Source organism: Etheostoma spectabile, chromosome 24 (genome assembly GCF_008692095.1).
Source record: "Etheostoma spectabile isolate EspeVRDwgs_2016 chromosome 24, UIUC_Espe_1.0, whole genome shotgun sequence".
Lineage (NCBI taxonomy): Eukaryota > Metazoa > Chordata > Actinopteri > Perciformes > Percidae > Etheostoma > Etheostoma spectabile.
In genome coordinates this window covers 5,687,162-5,695,039 of record NC_045756.1, presented here as the reverse complement: position 1 = coordinate 5,695,039, position 7,878 = coordinate 5,687,162, and the positions used below count along the sequence as shown (strand labels likewise).

General features: G+C 40.0%; 1 protein-coding gene across 2 annotated transcripts in view; it reads left to right on the top strand.

Annotated features, from left to right (window-relative positions):
- LOC116673994 (E3 ubiquitin-protein ligase Midline-1) overlaps positions 1–7,878 on the top strand; it is a 51,776-nt gene that overhangs the window by 20,659 nt on the left and 23,239 nt on the right. The gene's annotated exons all lie outside the window — the stretch shown is intronic.

The window sequence follows — 7,878 nt, the reverse complement described above, 5'->3', positions numbered from 1 at the left end:
GCACGCTTCAAAAGCATGTGTAATTGCAAGCATATTCCAAAGCTGTCCATATGTTGGGTGTTGTGACCTACAAGGAGCGCTGTGAAGCAGGGTCATTGTAGGCATGCTCAGGTTAAACTGAGGCCACATGTGCAAACAAACAAGTTTCTTGAGGAAATAGCACTACAAGCAAATTTTTCTTAAGTCATTTATGTCTCTAAGGGAGACCTGAAATCCCCATTTTTCTCCAAAAACATAAAATAATCTGCCAGTATTTCAACCGGTTTTCCATAAAATCTTCTTGTTTCACACATTTTTTAGACGTGCTTATCTTGAAACACGTTGCTGCATTAGTATCAAGATATGCGAATAGTTCACTTCAAATGTGAAAGTCTGCCTCCGTCACATTACGCATGACTCCCTTTGCAGCTACACTGAGCCATGCAGATGCTGCACGCTTCCTATTTATCCCATTAGGGCTCTGTTCATACATGCATTAACTAGCTTTAGCTCATCTGCCAGCTCTCTGGGGCTGCTTTCATGCTGAAAACATTTCATTATCCAATCAAAGTTGCAATCATAACCTACTTCTTTGGGGAATAACCACTATTTAATCACTTCCATCTCCGCCAGGGGATACTAAGCACATATTTTGAGGAAACATGAATGCATTCTAAAATAATTGTGATCATGGAGGGGAAGCATTAACTAAATTTGTAGGGTCTAAAAAGGAAAATTAGCACACGTGTGCTCATTTGTTAATAACCCATCATCCAAGGCAGCACTCTGTATCTATTTTGCCATCCTGACAAGATTAAATGAAGCCATGTGAGTATGCGATAAACCAAATACTAGGGTGGGATTTTACGAAAAAAAGAAGAGGCAAAAAAGTGAAACAGATGTAACCGTGAAATGCATCATGTCTGGCTTTTAGTAGCTGACAGTTTTCTTCATTCTAATATTGCCGTCACTGTATGTGTGTATCCGGACTTGTTTTTGTCCCAAACTGTATAATCTCTTTGTGGTGCTACACCCGATCTGGGTCTCTCACACACACACACACACACACACACACACACACACACACACACACACACACACACACACACACACACACACACACACACACGACACCCTTCATCATAATCACTATTAGCCTCTGCATCCCAGACTACGACCAGCCAATCCTGTTAGGTGTGACTCACAGCTTTGTAACATAAAAGGCTGCGATTGGTCACAGCAAGTGTGGTAGGAAGCGGATTAGGGATCAACATGGCAAGTCGTCTGGAATCAGACAAAGACTGTGTGTGTGTGTGTGCGTGCGTGCGTGTCAACAGTTAGTGTTAACTTGCTAACAATCCGGAGCATATGCTGTACTGCGGAGAGAAGAGGAAGTTGAGGAGGAGAGATGCAAAGAGATTAGAGAGCTTCTGAAAACTAATTTCCCTTTGAATTTCACATCTGAAAGCTCCAAGCTTTCTATCGCCTGTCTGAAAGGGGAGTCTGGACTTCATTAGATTTACCTCTGGGCATGTTCATCACCAAAGTACGCTTTTTCTTCCTCCGTCCTAATCGGACTTTCAGCACCTTCACCTGTGAGCCAGTGTGCTGTGGACTACATATGATTAATTTCTCCCTGCTCATGCACTGCAATATTTATCACGTACTTCTTACAAGCAGTGCCCAAGACAAAATATTTTCTCACTGTAGAATAGTATTTGGACTTTGCTCTACATGGTGGGGGCGGAGCATATTAGCACATGGCGTATAGAGGATGGTGAAATCTTTTTCGTGAAATAAAAATCCATTTGAAAAATCGACCTTGGCAAAGAAAGCATGACCCTGAAAAGACAACGTGTTCTTGCCGACTCGGCGAGGTCAAGGGTTAATCTCTCAATGCGCGCTATCCGCTGCTGCTAGGAAAGCAGATTATGTTTCTTTTTTTCTGAAATCGCAAATCCCATAAGCGGTCGAGGGATCTTTAAAATTCTTCGACAGATGGAGGTGAACAAGGCAGTCGAAAGGTTTAGATATTGTAAAATATTGAGAAGGGGAAGTTCTAAAAATATAAAAAAACACGGTTATGTTTTATAGTAAGTGTCAATAATTGACGCAGTCTTTCACATGTATGTGAATAATTGAATACTGGTTCTTTTTCTGTGTGCCCTGACAGTTAAACCTGGAATTTCAGATGATGATGATGATGATGATGATGATGATGATGATGATGATGATGATGATTCGCCTTTAGCTGTAGTGGTAAAATGTCCAAATAATATCTTTAAATTCATGGTCGGAGATCAGATGGAGTTCTTTGGTCCCACAGTGTGGCATTGTAGAGGTTGACAGGCAGAAATTATCGTAAGTATCAGATGGTTTACCAAATTAAACTCGGCTTCAGATGGTTTGCCCTCTTTCGCTTGGTTCCAACATTTCTCGTTTGCTATGTTCTGCTTCCTGTGAGTTACGACAGAATAGGAATGATACACACTCACACGCACACCCAGTGTATGCCGATTGTGTGAGTCGGGTCAATGGGGATGACCTACTTCTGAGTCCTGCTCTGTGGACTGCCACAGCCGCTCACATCAACTCACCAAACAGACCAGACCCCCCTTCCCCCCACCCACCCAAATGTGTTTTTGGGGGTTGTTAAATAGCTTTTGGCTGCTTACTATAATTCATTTTTGAGTGATTTGTGTTGCATCATTTACTGGGAGTGATCTGGAATTGGAATCACTCCCCACTGCGATGAAAGAGTACAACTTCTTCAGCTCAATTTGTCAAAGAGATGGTGTGGTTGAAATATTAATTTAGCTGAAGCAGAGTTTATTAAAAGGACAAAATATAAGAAAAGGCTGAGGCTTTTATTGTGAAAGCATTTGAAGAAGAAACCCATAGCTATTAACCATTATTAACAGTACATCAGCATTATGAGTGGCATTATGTATTATGGAGTACCGCAGGAGGGACTCACATTCCTTTCCCATTTTCAAAAACAAACTGTTTTTGTCTGCATCATGCTTGAATCAGTTTTTAGAAAATGGACAGAAAGAGCTTCTATGAAAATTTAAACAGCTTAAACTGTGAGTGGAAGGGAAAGATGCAACCTCCTTAGACCCAAAGTCAATGAAAGATTTAAAAGCAGAGGGCAGACTAATGGGGGAGGCGGCCAAAATATATACAGGGCGAGAGATTAAAAGTGGAGGTTTAATTTCTCAAGAGCTTCATTAGCTCTTCTAATGGACGAGCTCATTTGGTTTCCGAGGAGCCAGTGGACATCCTTCAAAATATAAAAGCAAAGGTTTTATTGCCACACGCAAAATGATCTTAAGCCAAAAGGTTATTTGCTGACATTTATGGATCAAAGACCATATAGTAAGTTTTGTTTCAGAATAAAACACCATACCTCAGGGCAATGAAGTATGTACCTCTGAAAATAGAAATGTAGGATTTTGGACTTTGGTTACACAATCTTGTATCAGGAGGTGCTGAGCAATGAAAAGTGTCAGGAATAGATAGAGGAAAATAATACAGGAATCTGATTATTTGAATAGGATGAGCATCTCAACCACAGATCCTCTAACACACACCTAAGCATATCACATCTCTTAGGTATCATTTTATTATCTGTATAGGGATAAGATAGAGAACAAGATTACAGTCATGTATAGAGGTCCCCAATACAGTACTTCCAAAAGTACTTTGGGGTTTAAGTGATAACATCGCACTGGTATAGTTCCCCATAAACTACCAAATGTGTATATTTTCCTGTTCCATCATGCCGTTTTGAAGTTCTTCATTTAGGTTCCATATCAGGGAATTGGTTTTCAGTTCATGCTAGTAGACTGAAAGCTAACTTGACTTATAAATTGACCTGAATAGGCTATTTTTCTCCAGCTGACTCTTAAAAGCATGACTCCTGTAAAAGGTGTCTTAAATATGCACTTGATGGCTACATACATGCTAAAAGATTGAAGCTGCATTCCCCAGGAAAAAAAGTCAGAGCTCTTGATCGTAGTTGATAATCCAAGACATGAAAGTATAAGGAAACAAAATGTAATTTCATTTTAACATGACCCCGTTTGGCTGTTCAGCTTACACACTTTTTGTTGCACTTTAAAACATAAAAGAAAAAAAGGCTTTTAGGATGAGGACTAACCAATGTGTTGACAAATGTAAGGCTCTCTGGGTAACATTAGGCTGCTAAAGTGTATTACAGCACAGGAAAGAGCAGGACAGAGCTGCTAACGTTTGCCTAAACGCTATACATCCGGAACTGATAGAAATGATAGTTGGGAATAAGACTTGTAACCTGCCCAATAAGTGAACCAACTAATGTTGTTAGGCAACGATGTGCTCTTTGGCCTTGAATGGAAGACAGAAAAAGTTAGAAATTGACATGATTACACCTCCAGGGTGAACCCTGCTGCCCCCCCCTCAGCCTGCCTTTGGTTTAACCCCACCCCGTCCGCGGCATGTTCAATTTACAACCCCACAAGTTTAAAAATCACCCACATCCTTGGCTTGCATCACTATATGATCCTGTAATTCTTTATTATCCTGGCTACTTTGAGTCCCTCTCCCTCTTTTTTTTTCGTCATTACTTATTAGCCAAAGTCAACCTCTCCGACCCATAGAAGTGCTTTTTCTGTTTTATTGTCTTATGTCATAATGTCTGTTCACCGTCCAATTGTTCTGTGTTGTCTTCTGATGATTTCTTGCACCAATAGTCCTGTGTTTCTTTTTTTTTGTAAAGTTATTGCACGAGTAAAAAAAAGGAAAAAAGAAACTGACATGGGAAATAATGAAGAAATAACACTATGCGGTCACTGACGAGAGTGGAAATATTACCACTTATTATTAGGAAGGTGGAAATTGCACAAAGCCACATAAAACTGTGGAGCTTTTGAAAAAGATTAGCACCAATGTGGAGTATTGTTCATACCTTCTCTTACATAATCATGGCCACTTTCATGAAGACTTCACACAATATGTTTTTACTAAGTCATTTCAGAACAAAACACATGGGCATTGTACAGTATATTACAACAGCATTTAAAGAGTGTGTATAGTAGATTAAATCGGTTTGTCTGTCTGGTATAAAAGCATGAGTGGAGGATTCATCCCCTGCTTACTCAGCTTTGTATTGCCCCCCACTGAAGAGTATTGGTACTGATGTTTCAGTGTTGCCAGCACAGAATACAAGCTTTTCACACAGAGTGGCAGCTCTGACAGTCAACATGCACAAAGCGATGGTGGGAAAATAAACAACTTTGCCTGGATTTGATTTCCTCCTCCAGTCTGAATGCCCCTCTCACATTCCTGATCTCAGTTCCTCTTTCCTCCTCTCCCTCTGTTACACTCTTCCTCCTATGTCCTCGGTTTTGCGCCGTGTCATCTCCATGCATGGTTCAACAGTGTCACCTATGGTGTGCTGAGAGCCATTTCACCCTGTCACACCTGCCAGTTTAGATTTTTGTAACTATGGATGTCAACATTAGGTATGTCTGTATGTTTTTCTTTGTCAAAATGAGGTGATTTATTCTCTTTATCCGTTAGCACCTCCAGGTTCCCCCGCCTGTCAAGCAGTAACCTGTCAGGGCTCCATCACTGGCGAATTTAGCCGGCTTTGTCAGAAACTTTTTTTCTGCTGTTTGCGGTTTATGTTAGCTGGCTGACAGCTGCATACATCTTACAGTAAATATGCGACTTAATATACCACCATTAACTCATCACAATGCTCAATGTAAGGCACACACCCCGTACTTTACTGCATGAGATGTATTTGGATTTATTAAAGCATTAGATTTCCTCATTTTGACAAATCAGGCTATAGACATGCAATAAGGAAAAACAAGAATTAGATTTTAAGTGGAAACACTGGGTTAGAAGCAGAATTTGTTCAGGCTGTAGCCAATAAGAGTACAGTGGAACGAGCCTTTACAAATTAAAATAAGGCGTTACCATGTTAGAAGGGAAATTAGCTATGTAAGATTATGCCCATGTTAAAGCTGTTGTAATTTAATCCAGTCGTTCCAACTTTAAATTTAGCTTATTGCTCAGTTTCAAGAGTCCTCAGCATTACTGTCCCAGGACTGAGTGCAATTAAAGTGCACTTTTTTTTTAAAATATCAACTTTATTTATAGAATAGCCATACGTTTGGAATTGTTGGCATGATGCTGCTTCAAACTAAAAGCTACATGTATTGATTTTTGGCCACTTGGGAGCAGCAAAACAAGCAGAAAACAGCTCGTCATCACCCAATGGTAAAACATGGGAGCATACTGTTGCATTTTCCCACATCCAGCAGACTCAAAAGGAACATTAGCACTGATTTAACACAACATTTTACACCAAAATTCACTTTTGACTAGACCCTTTACTAGAGTTCCCTGTGGGTTTGTTAAAACTAGCAAGTCCTTTCACATAATACAAGCCATTTGAATCAAGGCTTGATTGTGTAAAAATATCGATGATTGAGAAGTTCAACCTAAGGTACTATAGAGCGTCTATTTTCTTTGCTTTGGTTTTCTAGTGCATACAGACGAAGACACAGGGACGATGTTAGTGTCTACGTGTTCTGAACTGGCAAACTGACCAAAAAGGCTAGCCGCATCATGATATAATGAATTCCTTTGGCGTTACAGCTCTCCCATGTTATACCGGAGTGTGAACAAGCTTCAGTCCTTGCTGACGAAATATCTGGAAATATGACACTCAAGGAAGGCTCTTTGGTGCTTTAGAAAAACTGCTGTGTGTTTGTGGGAATTTGAGTGTGTGTGTACATGTGAGCGTCTCTAAGGATTTGAGGTGTTTACAGTCCCTCTCAACAAATCCATTTCATTTGAAGCATGCGATTGCTGAATCACTTCCATCTCTCCCACTCAATTTCTATCCTTTACTCCCTTTATGTCCTTCCATATTTGCATCATCTCAAAAGGTGGCCTTCTCTTTCATATTTTGAAATGAGAGATCAAAGTTGCCTAACCCATCAGTTTTTATTTTTAATCTAAAGAAAATGTCATTTTTTCCCCCTCCTTCCATTTACTGATCCCGCAGCTCGTCTGCACTGCAAATGAATGCTATCTGGCCTGAGATATCATGGGCGACTTAGTTTATCTGCAGCACAGAGGATGAAAGGAAACCATTAATAAAGATGACGTGAGAGTGAATAGGAGGGATATTCTGAGTGTGGTAAGCATCGTAAGCTCAGTAAACAGTGACATCTGCTGAAAATACCACACTGCCTCAGAAATGCACATATTTAATTCAGGAATCATTATGTCTTTCTTGTCAGTCATGATTTGTAGAGGTTTTCCTACAAGAATTAGTATTAATTGGAGCAGTGTTTATAGCATTAGTTTGCATGGGTTTGTATGCTCACTTGAGATAAAACACATTTTCACTTTATGTTCATTGCATTTCCTTTAATACATTCATACACAAAAAAACAAAAAAATCTAAATTGTGTTGTCTGATCTTCAATAGATTCTTTTTGTGCTAGTCCTATCTCTATATCGCTTTCTTTGTTTCTGCAGTGATCCATTTTCTTCAGCGTACTTGATCCCATTTAACTGACGGGTTTGTATAAGTTGTAGCCAACAGCCCTCTGGCTGTTTTCATCAACAAAGAAAGCAGAACGTGCACGCAGAGTTGACCATTTTTTGACTTGAAAGTCAGAGACTCAAAGTTAACTTTTGGACAGACTGATAAGACTGATTGGAAATCAGTGGCTGTAATTCTGCACCAAGGGTGAATTTTGGGAAAGAGACTTCAGATTAGTGAGGGCCGAAAGAAGCTTCATGAACCAGTGTCTTTATTTTCTGAGGCCACTAGGTGGCGCTCTCTGTTCAACAATTGGTTGAGAATACACTGAATTGCAATGCCTTAGGCCT